This window comes from Dermacentor silvarum, chromosome 2 (genome assembly GCF_013339745.2).
Source record: "Dermacentor silvarum isolate Dsil-2018 chromosome 2, BIME_Dsil_1.4, whole genome shotgun sequence".
In the NCBI taxonomy this organism is placed as follows: Eukaryota; Metazoa; Arthropoda; class Arachnida; order Ixodida; family Ixodidae; genus Dermacentor; species Dermacentor silvarum.
Genome location: NC_051155.1, coordinates 67,354,913 through 67,369,453, shown reverse-complemented (window position 1 = coordinate 67,369,453; position 14,541 = coordinate 67,354,913). Strand labels below are relative to the sequence as shown.

Sequence of the window (14,541 nt, the reverse complement as noted above, 5' to 3'; positions counted from 1 at the left end):
TAGACCAATATCATTCGCCTCGTACAAAAAGGTCAAGGCACCAGGAAGGTCATGGAGTATACCAGAGAAAAATGATGGTTTCGAGAAGTAGAAGCAATAAAAATTAAAGGCTGTGGTTTCCCTTGCAAAATTAAATTCCGATATTAGGCCCGCCATAGTGAGGGACGTGGATTAATTTGACCACCTGCGGTTCATTAAAAGTACACGCGTGTTTTTGCATTCGAGACCATCGAAATACGGCCGTCGGGGCTGGGATCCAATCCGCGATGAAGAGCCACACCATAGCCACTGGGCTACCAAGGCGGGTGCATAAACAGGCATGAATAGTAAAAAATATAGTAAGAAAGATTTTCCTTCATACTGAATAACCCGATGTCTGCCGCTCGCTTATGAGATCGCCGCTGTTCTCAAACAGGGTATATTTCGAAGAGGAAAAGCGAGATGCTTGCACGCGTAGAATCAGGGGCTAATAAAGTCTTCCGTCCACTCTTGCCCGTAAGGTATACCAGTAAAAGACAGCCCTGCTGCTCATTATATAATTTGCACCATAATTACACAAGATAAATCTCATTCACTTTATACGCGCTTTTTGTCTTCCAGTTCATGTCTTCGCTGCATATATACCTTATAAAAACTAACACTTCCCTCGGCAATTTCACGTGCATAAAAGCTGTGACGACGCAGAAGGATGAATGCAACCAAACGCTGTCGCAGAATTATTCATTTTTAAATTTCGTGACGAAGAATTGGTAAGGATTCTCACGTTGCTTTCTTGTATTCATTTGAGGTCGTCCGCAGGTAGCTATTTTATACAGTGCTCTTTGACGCAGGGCCATCAAGTATGAGACCAACAATATGACCGTTAATTTTATATAGGAGAGACATAAGCATGCAACATACGTGCCTACAAAAAGTCACAGTTTCAGCCATCAGGCGAAGCATTCTTTCGAATAACAAATAATAAACAGCTACACAAACTCAGTTTAGTCATTTTGTCAGCCGCATAAGCTGCTGTAACAAGTCGCTTACTAACCAAATTACCAAGCACGTCGGCGCTCGCGCATATGCAAACACGAACGCATTTCACCCGATGACTGCGGACACTCGCTGTCAGTGCGCTGACGTTATGAAGAGCGGCAACAGCAGCGAGCGAATGACTGGCTCTCGCTTAACTGCAAACGTAGTAAAAACTGATACAAAAGTATTGTTAAAATTTGCGCTATTTCTTCTTCAGAAAAAAACAACATTATCCCTTGTGATGCTAACAGGAACAATTCCATTCGGTTTAATGACGCGCCAGAATCTGCGAGGGTTATTGGCAAGCATGGATGACAGGTCGTGGTTAAAAAAAATGTGGTTGATCCCTCTTATATAGGAATCGGTATAGAACACGAAAGTGAAACGTGTCTTCACAGAAATAGTGTAATGTTTATTGCACATTGATATATAATGTCTATTGGTGTTTTGTGGCTAAAGCGCCCTTAGGCGTTGATGCACCCACGCTGACGCCTGGTGGCACGTCTCCTCCATCACGACTACCAACGTCGATGACCATGAGCAACCGTCGTGCATATGGAAGCTGCACTACGCTGCACACGCTAGCACAACGCGAAAGACGAAGCACGTAACTGACACACTAATACAACGCGCAAGACAAAGCACGTAACTGAATCGTCACCGAGTCAAATCAGCGCGTACAGCGCGTCGTAATTGCAGCCTCCGCGATCAACTTCAGAAACATTTTCAGAGCTAATTGCGGAGGCCACGCTCCGCTGTGCTGAGTACGGTGAACGCCACCTAGGTGGCGTTGGTAGTGCTTCTTGATGCCAGCGTCCCTTCGAATGCTGACATCGAGGCGTCGTAGTGCTGAGACCACCGAAGCGTTCACTGTCGGTGCGCGTTAGTGTCATAATGCAGTACTTCTCTTTTCTGCTCGTAGGCGGCGGCACCGCCCCGAGCAAGAGCGCGGGTACACGGAGGAGTGTTAGATATATAAGGCGCGTCTGTGTAGCTCTCTGCAAATGCGTTTGTGGCACAATGGGTTAAACGCTCGGCGATCTATCGTCGCGGACCGAGAGGTCGTGTGTTCGTTTTCCAAATTTTGCATGTTTGTGGAACTTTTTCTTCTGGTTTCTTTCTTTGTATTATGTTCTATGACGTATTTCCGTGACGGAAATACGTCAGTGAAGTCTTGGTGGACCCCGGCATAAAACACTTTCGTGTTAAAATGGCGTTGGGTGGTTCTGAACAGCAACTGATATTCTTAATGGCATGATTTCTAGCTTCCACGAATTAGAAAGTTGGTGCTTGTTTGCTTGACTGCAAAAACTTTTTTTGTTATTGTTAAGACGCCGTAGTTTAAGAATAAGCCATGGCACACAATGGCGGATTTTCAAGGATAATACTGGTATGAACCTATCTAGTAGGTTAGTTTACAGTTGACAAGAACTTTGTTCAAAGGTCTTGAGGAAAAAGATTGTGGGGCGCCGAAGGCACCCCCATTAAGCTGGTGGCTCCGCCAATGACGGAACCGGGAGGTGGTGGCTTTCGGCGATGTCGCGGACCCTTTGGATGGCCTGTCGTTGATGCTTAAAGTCCGCTCTTTGAAGTATAGCGTCCCGCCCTTGACCTGTCGTGACGATCAGAGGCCGCGTTGAACGGGGACAGCCAGAGCATATGATCGAAAGAGCAGTACTCGTGCGCACATTTGGAGCACGATTGCGGGAAGATGGAATCTATCCGATTGAGCGTTCTGTGGGTGAAACGGTTTTAAATAATTGCAGTTTTCGTCAACAGTGCGCATTACGTGGCCAGTGAGGAAACGGTCAGAAAAACGAGATAGTTTAAAATTGATTGCTGTAAATTTTACTCTGCTGTAGCATCGTATTTGTTTAGAAACACTTTGGTGCACGTTTCGTGGACTGTCAAGGTTACCGGTTATAATATCATGATCGGAGAGACCAGGAAGGTGGTTTAAGGTCGAAATAATATGAACCTCATTTTTTAATATTAAATCGAGTACATTAGTAGAAATTGATGCGCTTCGAGTGGGCTGGCTGATAAGTTGGCTAAGTCAAAAGTCTAACATGTTTGACAAAACGAATGCGCTTCCGTGTGGCCCGATGAAACAGATTGCGTGGGCCAGAATATTTCAGAAAAGTTCAGGTCTGCGAAAATTAGCAATATAGAGTTAGGAAATTGCATGGGCACAATACTTAGTAAGCGGGTAAATTCAGTCACAAAAACTTGGAGGACGCTTAAGCTTCCTCTTTAACCCTTTCGGCCCTGGTGTCCTATAAAAAGGACGCAGAAGAGAAATTGTTCTAAATCATGACGCAAACGGTTACCATACTGAAAAAAGAATCTCAGCTATTCTCCATACCCCCTAAGCAGCCCCGATCTTGAAGCACAGCTATGGGCTGTCCATCGGGCCCGCGACGCAGCAGAGAGGCTCGGCCTTTCTGTGCCGACGTGGGAGCGGCCCGCTACGTGCTGACGCGCGTTCGGACGGACAATAATAAAGTTTTACCATACCATATTCTCCATACACTTCCGCCAGCATACGCTACAGCTTTTTCATCCTTGTCTTCCTCAGAAAGCCCTAGAGGTGAAATCAAAATGGCGGAAGGTAGGAAACCCGACTGCAGCAGTATCTAGATATTTTGATAATATTTTAGTCATTATCTATTGTCTTGGTAGCGATCATAATTTTGTGTGTTGTTTCTGATATGCTTAGAGGTGTATTTGTGTCGAGAAGTTTTGCCTCTTTTATGCGCATAGCCCACAACACGCCATGATCTGCGTGTCCTAAATATAGGACACCACGGCTCAGTGGTTGTCAAAGGCACTACATCAGTTGAATGGAGCATTAATACGCCATTGCTTGTAACAGCTTCCGATTTCTCCTGTTGTTATTCCAGAGGCGCAAAGTCAGCCTGAACTGCTGTATTCAGGGGTAAGGGGAGTTCTATAGCGAAACGTCTGTGTATCAAGGACCCAAACAAGTCTGCTCCACTATAGGAAGTGTGCGTGTTTGAGGTAGAAGACGATAACGATGAAAAGCAGGATATACAGTTTGCTTTTACAGACTAAGGAAACAGTAATTGCTGCACAGCAGACGAAGAATTCGCTGTCTATGGCAACAATACATCCTACAAAGCGACTATCAAGTAGATGGAGCCCATTCAAGTGCAATGACGAAGGAAGTGCGCTTGTTGGAGGTAGAAGACCATGACGATGAAAATCAGGATACAAATGTGCCAGTAAATCCAAGGCTCTACATCTACAAATGTCCGGAACCGAGGCAACAACAACAACCGAGGGTTTGCAGCGGAACGCGAGATTAAGAGGACCATCGCAGCAGGCTTTTAGAACGGACTAGCGCATGCCATGCTTGCTTGCTTGCTTGATCCTCATCCGTGCTTGCGCATCGAGCAAGCGCCGCCCAACTTTATTTTCGTCTTCTTTCACAGCCGGCACCAAGGTGCCGGCGGAGAGCGCCGACCTTAGCGTCGCCGCGTAGCGGCGACTGTGGGCGCAACACATAGTTTCCTTTTGCAGGCTTGGGGAGCAGTAATTGCAGCACAATAGACGAAGATTTCGCCACCTATGACGAAAATACATTCGATAAAGCTACTATCAAGTAGATGGAGGCCATTCAAGTGCTATAATGAAGGACGTGTGCGTGTTGGAGATAGACGACGATGACGATGAAAAGCGGGATATAGTTTGCTCTTGCAGGCTTGGGGAGCAGTAATTTCTGCACAGTAGAAGAATTTGGCCATCTATGACGAAAATACACCCGACAAAGCGACTATCAAGTAGATAGAGGCCATTCCAGTGTAATGATGAGCCGTGTATAACGAGCACGAAGAATATTTTTCAGGCCTTTGGCGCACAAGAGCCACTGTAAAGTGGGCATCATGGAAGTTTTTCTACATTTAAACCTGTGATATAGCCGAGAATAATATGCAACTTCGAAATACATCAAATTCCTTTCTACAACCACTAAGCCCTGATGTCCTATATATAGGACATGACGCCATATCTCACACTCATGTGGTACTCCGCATATAATAATTATTTTTGGGTTTGCTAGGCAGTAGTAAATAAATATAAAACGATGAAAAAAAGTTCTGAACGTTAAAAGAAATTCAGGAAGTAGAACGCGATAGCGTTATCGCGACTTGTTCGCATCGCATCATTCACATACGACAAGTAGACTTCATTCACTGCAACACTAAACATGGGAAAGCCAGCTTACAAAGATCCCCTTAAAGTCGGCTTCACTTTTAAACTGAAATGTATTGATGGAAATATGTTTTTTCCAGGGGCAATATAAGTGGTCTTATATTAAAATGTGGAGGCCCTAGCACCTTTTTGTTATTTGAATAATTGTTTGCTATTGCCCCGACGCGCGCAGGTCTGGTGAAAATGTTTCAGTTTCCTCGTAGCAGAATTAGGTTTTCTCGTACATTCACATTACAATCCGACACCGATTGATAAACAATCCGGCGGCGAATCCGACACAGAATGGTAAAGTCGTACTTTACCATTTTTCTGACGGATTTCACTGTGAGAAATTCAACTTTTCTTCACCAAAACCTTGCACCACGTGGAAGGCCTGCGCGGTCGATGTGGCTGGATGATTTTGTCCGCCACCTGAAATCACACGCCGGTTGCCGACGCCGGATTTTCTGCGACACGGGGCCCTAAACGCTATCGCGTTAAAACCGGCCTGCATATCATGCGGGTGATAAAGTGCGCACACAATGATATTAGGGCCGCACTTAAGCGATATCCGCGCACACTGAAGGAAAGAATCAATATGAATTGGTGAATAAACAAAGTCCTTTTTTACGGCGACAAGGACGCCACCTCCTCTTCGTGGTATTCTATTGCAGCGAAAAAAGTTGAACTAAGAACAAGTAGCTAAGATAGAGCTGTCAGATACTGTTTCGTTCAGCCACGTTTCAGTAAAAGACACGATAGATGCAGAACAGGAATCTACAAGTAATTACAGGGCAAACATTTAAGCGAGGATGCTTCTAATATTGGTGTACAAAAAGGAAGGTGCCAACTTATCCGAACTTTTGTCGGGACAGCGCAGATGAGTTGCTAGGACAAGTGGCTGTGCGCGAGGTTGAAGAGAGCCGGGGTGAATTTCATTGAGAGGCACGGCTTGAAATAGGTACAGGATGATTGGCATTCGCATCACACACAAAACCCTGATCGTTCACGAACAGCTTATTAAAGACAAGACGCACTCTGTCCCCGTCTTCTTGCTCGTCTTGGAGAACTGCCAGAGCCTACGCCACTGATCTCGTACAGCCTCTGAATAGTCACGTCCGATGCTAAAGTTCGTTTTTTTTTTCAATTCTGTAGCCGCGGGACAAAATAGATTCGACTTCTTTTTCGTTGTTAAGTTTTCTACGATTGGCCGGCTTTTTCCTACAGTGAAGTCGCCGATTCCATGTGCTCTAGCAATGGTGGCGATGCCCAATTCGAGTGTATGTCTGCAATTCTCGGTGATCAGACGTTCGGAAGATTCCCAAATTTCAAGTTGGCCATAGTCTGCTGCGCCATAAAACAATATGTTCGATTTTCGCGATCGATTTTCCCAATCATCGGTCTTGTCCTACAATTCAGATATGTTTTCCAGCTGAGGGGACCTGCCGGCGTACTTGCGTCAATTTTTAATGTAGGGTGTTCACTCGACTGAGCATTTCTGTAAAGTTTACATGTTTGGGCAAAAAAGGAGAGTGCGTTGCTAGAGATAAACTTTCGCGTCGATTTTAAGGATTCGTTCCGCCTAGGATTCGCGCGATTTAGAAAAGGCGTCGTCGTAGTAAGAGGAGGATTGACTCGATGAAAACGTCTCAACTTTAACTTCAAGATCTGCTATTGATTTAGGCAGTGCCTGCTGGCTATTTTGTACTTCAATATGAAGATGAAGTACCTTGTTCACAGCCTCCAAAAGGTTACAGCTGATAGCTTGCTTCCTTTGAATTGAAGCGGAAACAAATTATAATTCTTGCTCCTGAGGTTTGGTCATAGGACCTGGATTGGCCTCTACGTCTCCGGCTAGCAATAAAAGACGGCAGAAATACAGCGCGATCGCGCGAACACAATCCAATGAAATACAACTTGACAGATATTCTGCCTGAAGCAGACGACAAATAAGACGGGTCTTTCTGGTGCTGGGGCTGTCAACCATCTTGGCTACTGTGCCTCTTAGTGTAAGGACAGCGTAAATACGCCCACGTTGTGTTGCTTTACGTAACATATTTGTGGTGGAGGTGGTGGTGGTTCCCTGCTCCCATCACGGAGCTGCGCAACGGCCACCTCATCATGGTTCCGACCATGTCGGTCGGTGCAGGCACATCGTCTTCACCACCTGCCCCTCCCGTGGCTCCCACTTACATTGTTCGGCCTTCTCGTGATCCTGGCATGTTTTCCGGCCAAGAAGGGGTTGACGTCGACGAATGGCTCAACTTTACGAACGGATCAGCGCCAGCTGCAGGTGGGACCCCACCCTAATGCTCGCCAACGAGCTTTTTTACCTTCATGGCCCACCACGGGTGTTATTCGAGACGCACGACGTTGCGATTCCAAGCTGGGACTCTTTCAAAGAGAAGATCCGCGACGTTTTCGGTGACAGCACTGGTCGGAAGCTTGCTCCGCGAAATGAACTTGCGACTCGTGCACAGACATCCTCCGAGTCATACGTCTCTTACATTCAGGACGTTATCGCTGTTTGCCACCGGGTTGACGAGCACATGCCTGAATTCTAGAGGGTTTCTCATGTGCTGAAAGGTATCGGTGACGGTGCTCTTAGCTTGCTCATGTAAACCAACGTTGATACCATCGACAGAATCATCAAAGAGTGCCGGCGGTTTGAACACGCCTAGAGCCGCCCTATAACTCAGGGATTCAGCCGGCTGCCCAATACGGCTGCAACTTCATCGTGTGATCCCGTTCGACAGCCGCCCACCTCTGACCACGTTAAGCGCATTGTTCGTCGCGAGATTGAAGCTGCCTGTCCTGCATCTATTCAACCCTTCGTGTTGACAACCCCCGACCCATCGCAGCCATCGGTGTCCCTCATCCAAGTTGAAGTCATGCAGGAGTTAGCCAAGCTTGGCCTCCTTCAGCATGCCCACTGACTTGTCCTGACACTCGGCCTTATTCCACTGGACCCGCTCGACGATCCTACACCTCCCCTTTGTCCTTCCGTAGTTCTACGGAATGGAGAACGCCCGACGATCAGCCCATCTGCTTCTCATGCCATCAGGCCGGGCACATTGCTCGATGTTGCCGTCGCCGTTGGACCTACGCATCTCGCCAGACATTCCCTACCTCCATGCACCCTACTCCTTCTAGACGTTCGGTCGCTGCTTCCCCTTACTTACTACTCATCATCCTCCCACGAGCCTCTTCCCTCTGACGCCACTTCTCCTGTCGGCGGCTTCTGCTCCCCGTCGCCGCTACGCCGCCCATCCCACTCTCCGCAGCCTCGCCGCTTTTCCTCGCCATCCTTGTCTGGCCACTCGCCGCCGGAAAACTAGATAGTGCAGCTTATGGAGGTGAAGCTGGAATGTCATGGTCCCCTGAAAATTCTCTATTGATACTCCCCACTCAACCTAACCTCATAGAAGTAAAACTGGACAATGTTCCTGTGACCACCCTCATCGACACTGGCGCACACTTGTCTATTAAGAGCGCCCCTTTACGCCACCGCCTGCAGAAGATTATGACGCCGTCTGTGACACAGACAATACGTGTTGCCGATGGTAGTGCTGTGCAAGTGATAGGAATGTGCATCGTCCGTGTCAGCATTGCTGGTCGTCACACTGTTGTCTTTTTGCCCGCCTTGCTCGCTGCCCCCATGACCTTATGCTTGGCCTTGACTTTCTTTCGGTACACTTGGCCTTAATGGATTATACTTCTAATACACTCTGCCTTGATCTTCCTATGTTATCAGATGCCTGTGGAAACGCCCGTCAGCCGCTTGAGCCCCACCGCTTTTGTTCGCCTACCGCCTCGAGCCGTCACGTACGTGTGTCATCGACCCCTCCCGTTCCTGATGATGACTATATCGTCACTCCGATTACTGACGTACACCTGACGCGCAATGTTACTGTGCCACACATCATGGCAACATTAGCAGATAACTGTGTGTTCCTCCCGATGGTAAATTTTGGTCCCCCCCCCCCACAAGTATTGCCCCATAAGATGTCGCTCGCCCAACTCACCGCTATAACAGACCATGACATCAAAGTTGTCACCGTAACTGATCCTGATGAAGCTGAAGTTTCACGGTCACCAAGTTTTAACGACACCATTTTTCGAAAAATTATTGGATCAGACGTTTCGCCTGAACATGTCGACCCTCTCAGCCGGATTTTGGCCTCATACAGCGACATTTTCGACATCCGTGATCGACCCCTGGGCCAGACTATCCAATCAACCCTGGTGACTCCTTGCCCATTTATCGTCGACCTTACCGTGTGTCCGCATCAGAGCGCGGAGTGATTCAAAAATAAGCTGCCAACATGCTTGTGAAGGACATCCTCGAACCGTCATCCAGTCCTTGGGCCTCCCCCATCGTATTAGTAAAGAACAAAGACGGCTCCTGGCGTTTCTGCATTGATTATCGCCACCTGAACAAAATCACCAAGAAGGACGTGTACCCTCTTCCACGTACCGAGGACGCGCTCGACTGCCTCCATGGTGCCACCTTCTTTTCATCCCTGGACCTCCGATCTGGCTACTGGCAAATCGCTGTAGACAACATGGATCGTGAGAAGACCGCCTTCGTGACCCCTGACGGCCTTTACCAATTCAAGGTCATACCATTCGGTCTCTGCAACGCACCAGCCACTTTTGAGAGAGTGATGGACACACTGCTTCAAGGATTTAAATGGTCGACGTGTGCATGTTACGTGGACGACGTGATAATTTTCCCCCCACTTTCGCAACACACCATGAGCGGCTTTCGATCATTCTGGCAATTTTCTCACTAGCTGTCCTCCAGGTAAATGCCTGGGAGTTCCACTTCGCTCTTCTTCAAATTAGTGTGCTGGGCCACCTTGTCGACGCTTCCGGTGTCCGACAAGACTCAGCGAAGGTACGCGCTCTCACGAACTTTCCCGGTCCACGCTCTGTCCATGATGTTCGTAGTTTCGTGGGCCTGTGCTCCTACTTTCGCCGTTTCGGGAAAGTCTTTTCGGCACTCGCACGGCCACTCACTTACCTTCTCAAGCAAGACGTCCAGTTTTGTTGTGGTCATCTACAAGCTCACGCCGTCTCTGAGCTCATCGCCGCCCTAACGACTCCACCTGTTCTTGCCAAATTTTACCCAGCTGCTCCCACAGAAGTGCGCACAGCCACTAGTGGTCACGGAATCGGTGCAGTTTTGGTCGAAAACCAATGAGGCATTGATCGTGTTATTGCGTACGCAAGTCGTCTCCTTCAGAAATCTAAACGCAATTACTCAATTATGGAACTTGAATGTCTTGCCCTTGTCTGGGCGCTTTTGAAATTGAGTCCTTACTTGTATGGCCGCCTTTCCGTGTTGTCCCTGATCATCATGCTTTCTGTTGGCCTTCCTCACTGAAGGACCCTACTGGACCACTTGGTAGTTGGGCGCTGCGCTTTCAGGAGTACTTACTAAGTTACCTACAAGTCTGGCGGCCTCCATCTGGACGCGGACCGCTTTTGCCGCTACCCGGTTGACCAACCAGACGAATTAACATCAAACCTAGCCCCTGCGTTATGTCTATGTCTCAGTTTCTCCAGATTGGTGACGAACAGCGTCCTGATGCTTCTTTGAGATCGCTCATTCACCATCTGGAATCCGTACCTAACGACGCCTCACGGCGCATCTTCGTCCTCGTGAATGGCACACTTTACCGTCGTAATTTCCAGTCAGATGGGCTTGAGCTGCTTCTCGTGGTGCCTAAACGTCTGCGTTCAACGATCTTGCATGAGCTCCACGCCGAACCAACTGTTGGTCAACTTGGCGTATCTCGCACGTACTACTGTGTCTGGCGGCGCTTCTTTTGGCACGGCTTCGCCTGGTGTGTTTGACGTTACGTGACCTCTTGACATAAATGCCAACATCGGAAACGACCGGCCGCATTCCCTGCTGAACTGCTTCAACCGCTCTCCAACCCGACCAAACCATTCTTCCATGTCGGTTTAGACCTCCTCGACCTTATTCCTGAGTCAAGATCCGGCAACAAGTGAGTCACCGTTGCTATCGATTACGCGATCAGGTATGCAATCACTCGAGCGCTCCCCACCAGCACTGCCACTGATGTTGCCGATTTTTTGCTCCACGATTTTATTCTACACCATGGCGCCCTTCGCCAAAATCTCGCACATATGACCGAATAATATTAATAAAAACCAAGCCAAATGTTTTGGTCATGAGGAATAGCAAGCGAAAATATACCACAATATTTTAAATGTTCCACGCACCCATGGCGGAAAGTTTGTTTTTCACTTTCAGGTCTATGTATTCGGCCAGCTACGATCCATTAGGAGAAGTTCGACCAGCTAATTCGTTCACTTCGGTTGACAAGAGTGAGTTTTCCTATTTGTTATTTCGCTAATGAATGAAAGCGCATATATGCATATAAATACTACATATACACCTTAATTTAAAATGTAATTATCACGCCGTGCTGTCGTATGCAAAACAGTTGTGCAGAAAAGTATCATCGCTAGTTAATTATCATAGTGCACTTGTGCCTTTCAACCATGGTTTACATTACTCGCATCAAAAGTGGCAAGTGTGAAATAGAATGCTAATTTCAAGGGAAGTGCCCTTAAAAACAATCTGTCAGGAGTAAACTGCACGTTCTTACAGGAGTGCCGTCTGCGCCTGTTTCTTGCCTGGACCAGTTATCAGACAAACCGGACAAAATAATCGCGCGCTCAAACTCCAGATATGACGGGAAGACCTGAATAAATGTATTATGACGAAGAACGTATGACTTCGAGGCGACATGTGTGTACCAGGCAGTGGGCTGCCCAGGCATGCGGAGTAAAAAGTTTCTGTAGATGAGAAAGCAAACCGTAATAACTAATCACTCAAATATTACGCAAGGACTACGATGGGATGGGATGAGATAACTTCATTGTAAGGTCCTGTGGGCTACGGGGCGCAAGGGTCCATACAGCGGGCTACTCCCACTACGAAACCCTCACGCGATCGGAAAACAAACATACGCATACCTTAATCAGACACATGGATAAAAAAATAACGTGGAATAGTCGGCACGTGTCACATCAAGATAAATTCTGCATTCTGCATTGCATTTTTGTTTATCATGAGACTTCTTAAAAGATTTAGCCTCAGTAGCATAAGGGCACGCACGCACAAGGTATTTGTGTACTTGTCTATTGGATACGGCAATAAACTTTCAGTTAGCTCAGCGCTTGTCCTGTGTGCTTGCTTTCTCTGTGTCGCCATCCCGTTTTCGCTGCCATCATCATAAAGCTTAGCTGTGTTTTACAGTTTACTCCAGTAAGACATATTTTTCTTATCAAAAGTAATCGTCGAATTCGGTAAATCGTTTTACAAAGCGTACGTGTGTTTATAATGGGAATACGATACGTTCTCTGCGTAGCTTGATTATCTGTGAACTGGTTTGTAATCATTTACTGTATTTCTCTTTCAGTTTTGAATACCTCAACTAACTATACGTTATACAATATTACAATACCATATTGTGCTGTTGCGCAGAAGTCCAAACAGTACGGGAAGGAATGTACGTAAACCCCACTCATTATTAAGTTTTAGCTCGGGAAGAGGTGCAGCCATATATAATGATATGAAAGGTTTATTTTCTTTTTTTTTTGCTCATGGGCATTTGAATGCTCACCTGGTGCTATAATTTGATAGAATACAATGTAGATTATGCGGTTCCGTAAAACACACCCGAAGATTGGTCATAGTGCGGTTGAGCATGTCATACCAAATCATTTGATTTGCAAAAACTCTAGCTTTGGGATGTGGCGCTCAAAAATATGTTTGCTCGCATTTATTCATAAACAAAAAATGCAGATCCCACGCACCTGAAAATACCGCAAACCTCGTTATAACGAAAACGATTAGACGAACAAATAAATATAAGCAAGTAATGAAACTTCCCTTTGTCATTATCACAGAAACATATACGGCATAAGTCTTGTTTTAAAGAAGCAAAATATTGTCTAAATGAATATACAGAACTTTACTTTAGTTCAGAATATGATTGTGCCAATAATACCCCGATGTTGTGCCGCATGGCGCAGCTTATTATTAGTCTGAATCAGCAGATAAAAGCCCCCGTGAGTTTTCGACCATCTGGCAACCAGTGTCGGGAGAGGTCATAAAAATATAGTAGTAGATGTTCGGTTTAAAATGCAGTAAAAATCAGGAAATACTTTATGCTGGCGTAAGAGCACTTTAAGCGAACCCTTTTATGGTACGGATTCGGTGTTTGAGAGAGAGAGAGAGAGAAAATGACTTAATGAAAGGCAGGGAGGTTAACCAGGACTGAGCCCGGTTGGCTACCCTACACTGGGGGAAGGAAAAAGGGGAGAGAGAGAGATAAAGAGAAGAATACAAAGTCCACTGTTGATATCGCCGACGTAGCAGCAGCAGCGCTTTTGTGGCCGTTTGCCGCTGTGATATTCCAGGCCATGGTCCCAAGATCTTGCCCAAAGTGAACGGTCTTCTATCTAGCCTATTGAGAACGTTGCAGAGGTCATGTCTTTTGTTTTGAAAAGATGGACAGTAGCATAGTAGGTGTTCTATAGTCTCATCGACACCGCAGGCATTACACTCGGCGCTATCAGCCATTCAGATTAAACACGTGTAAGCATTGGTGAATGCAACACCCAAGCGTAAGCGGCACAGCATTGTTTCCTCATTTCGCGCAAATCCAGGCAACAGCCGCAGCTGCATAGATGGGTCGAGAGAATGCAACCAATGTTGGGCAAATTCAGTTGTATGCCACTTCTCCAATGTCATAGTTTGCGCTAGCTTGCTTAGGTGTTGGGCTGCGTCAGTCCTCGATAAAGGTACAGAAACAAGATTTGCTCCTTCGTGTGCTTTCCTAGCAGCTTCGTCGGCGATGTTGTTGCCGGTGATACCACAATGACTCGGCAGGCACTGAAACACGACGTCGTATCCTTTTGCGATCGTATGGTGGTGCATTTCTCGTATCTCCGAGACGAGATGTTCGCAGGACCCGCGACGGAGAGCTGACAAAAGACATTGTAGGGCCGCTTTTGAATCACATATTACCCACCGATTAGCCGGTTGGTTGTTAATATAAGAAATGGCACCTTGGAGGGCCACAAGCTCGAAGCGGTCGATGATGTCACGTGAGAAGTCTTCTATGTGATGCTCATTGATCGTGATGGTATAACCACTGCGCCGGTGGAGCGGGTCTGAGTGGAAGAGCCACCCGTATATATGTGGATTCGGTCAGAGTAGAAAGAGTGCGAGCAATCGAGAGCTGCTTGCTTCAAGGCCAAAGTAGG

General features: G+C 46.8%; 1 long non-coding RNA gene across 1 annotated transcript in view; it reads left to right on the top strand.

Moving 5' to 3' along the window:
* The first annotated feature begins 418 nt into the window (after window positions 1-418).
* LOC125943049 (uncharacterized) overlaps window positions 419-14,541 on the top strand; it is a 41,410-nt gene continuing 27,287 nt past the window's right edge. The window contains exons 1-3 of the long non-coding RNA XR_007465515.1: window positions 419-749; window positions 11,516-11,589; window positions 12,690-12,779. This is a non-coding gene — a long non-coding RNA (uncharacterized LOC125943049). The remainder of the gene's footprint in view (window positions 750-11,515; window positions 11,590-12,689; window positions 12,780-14,541) is intronic.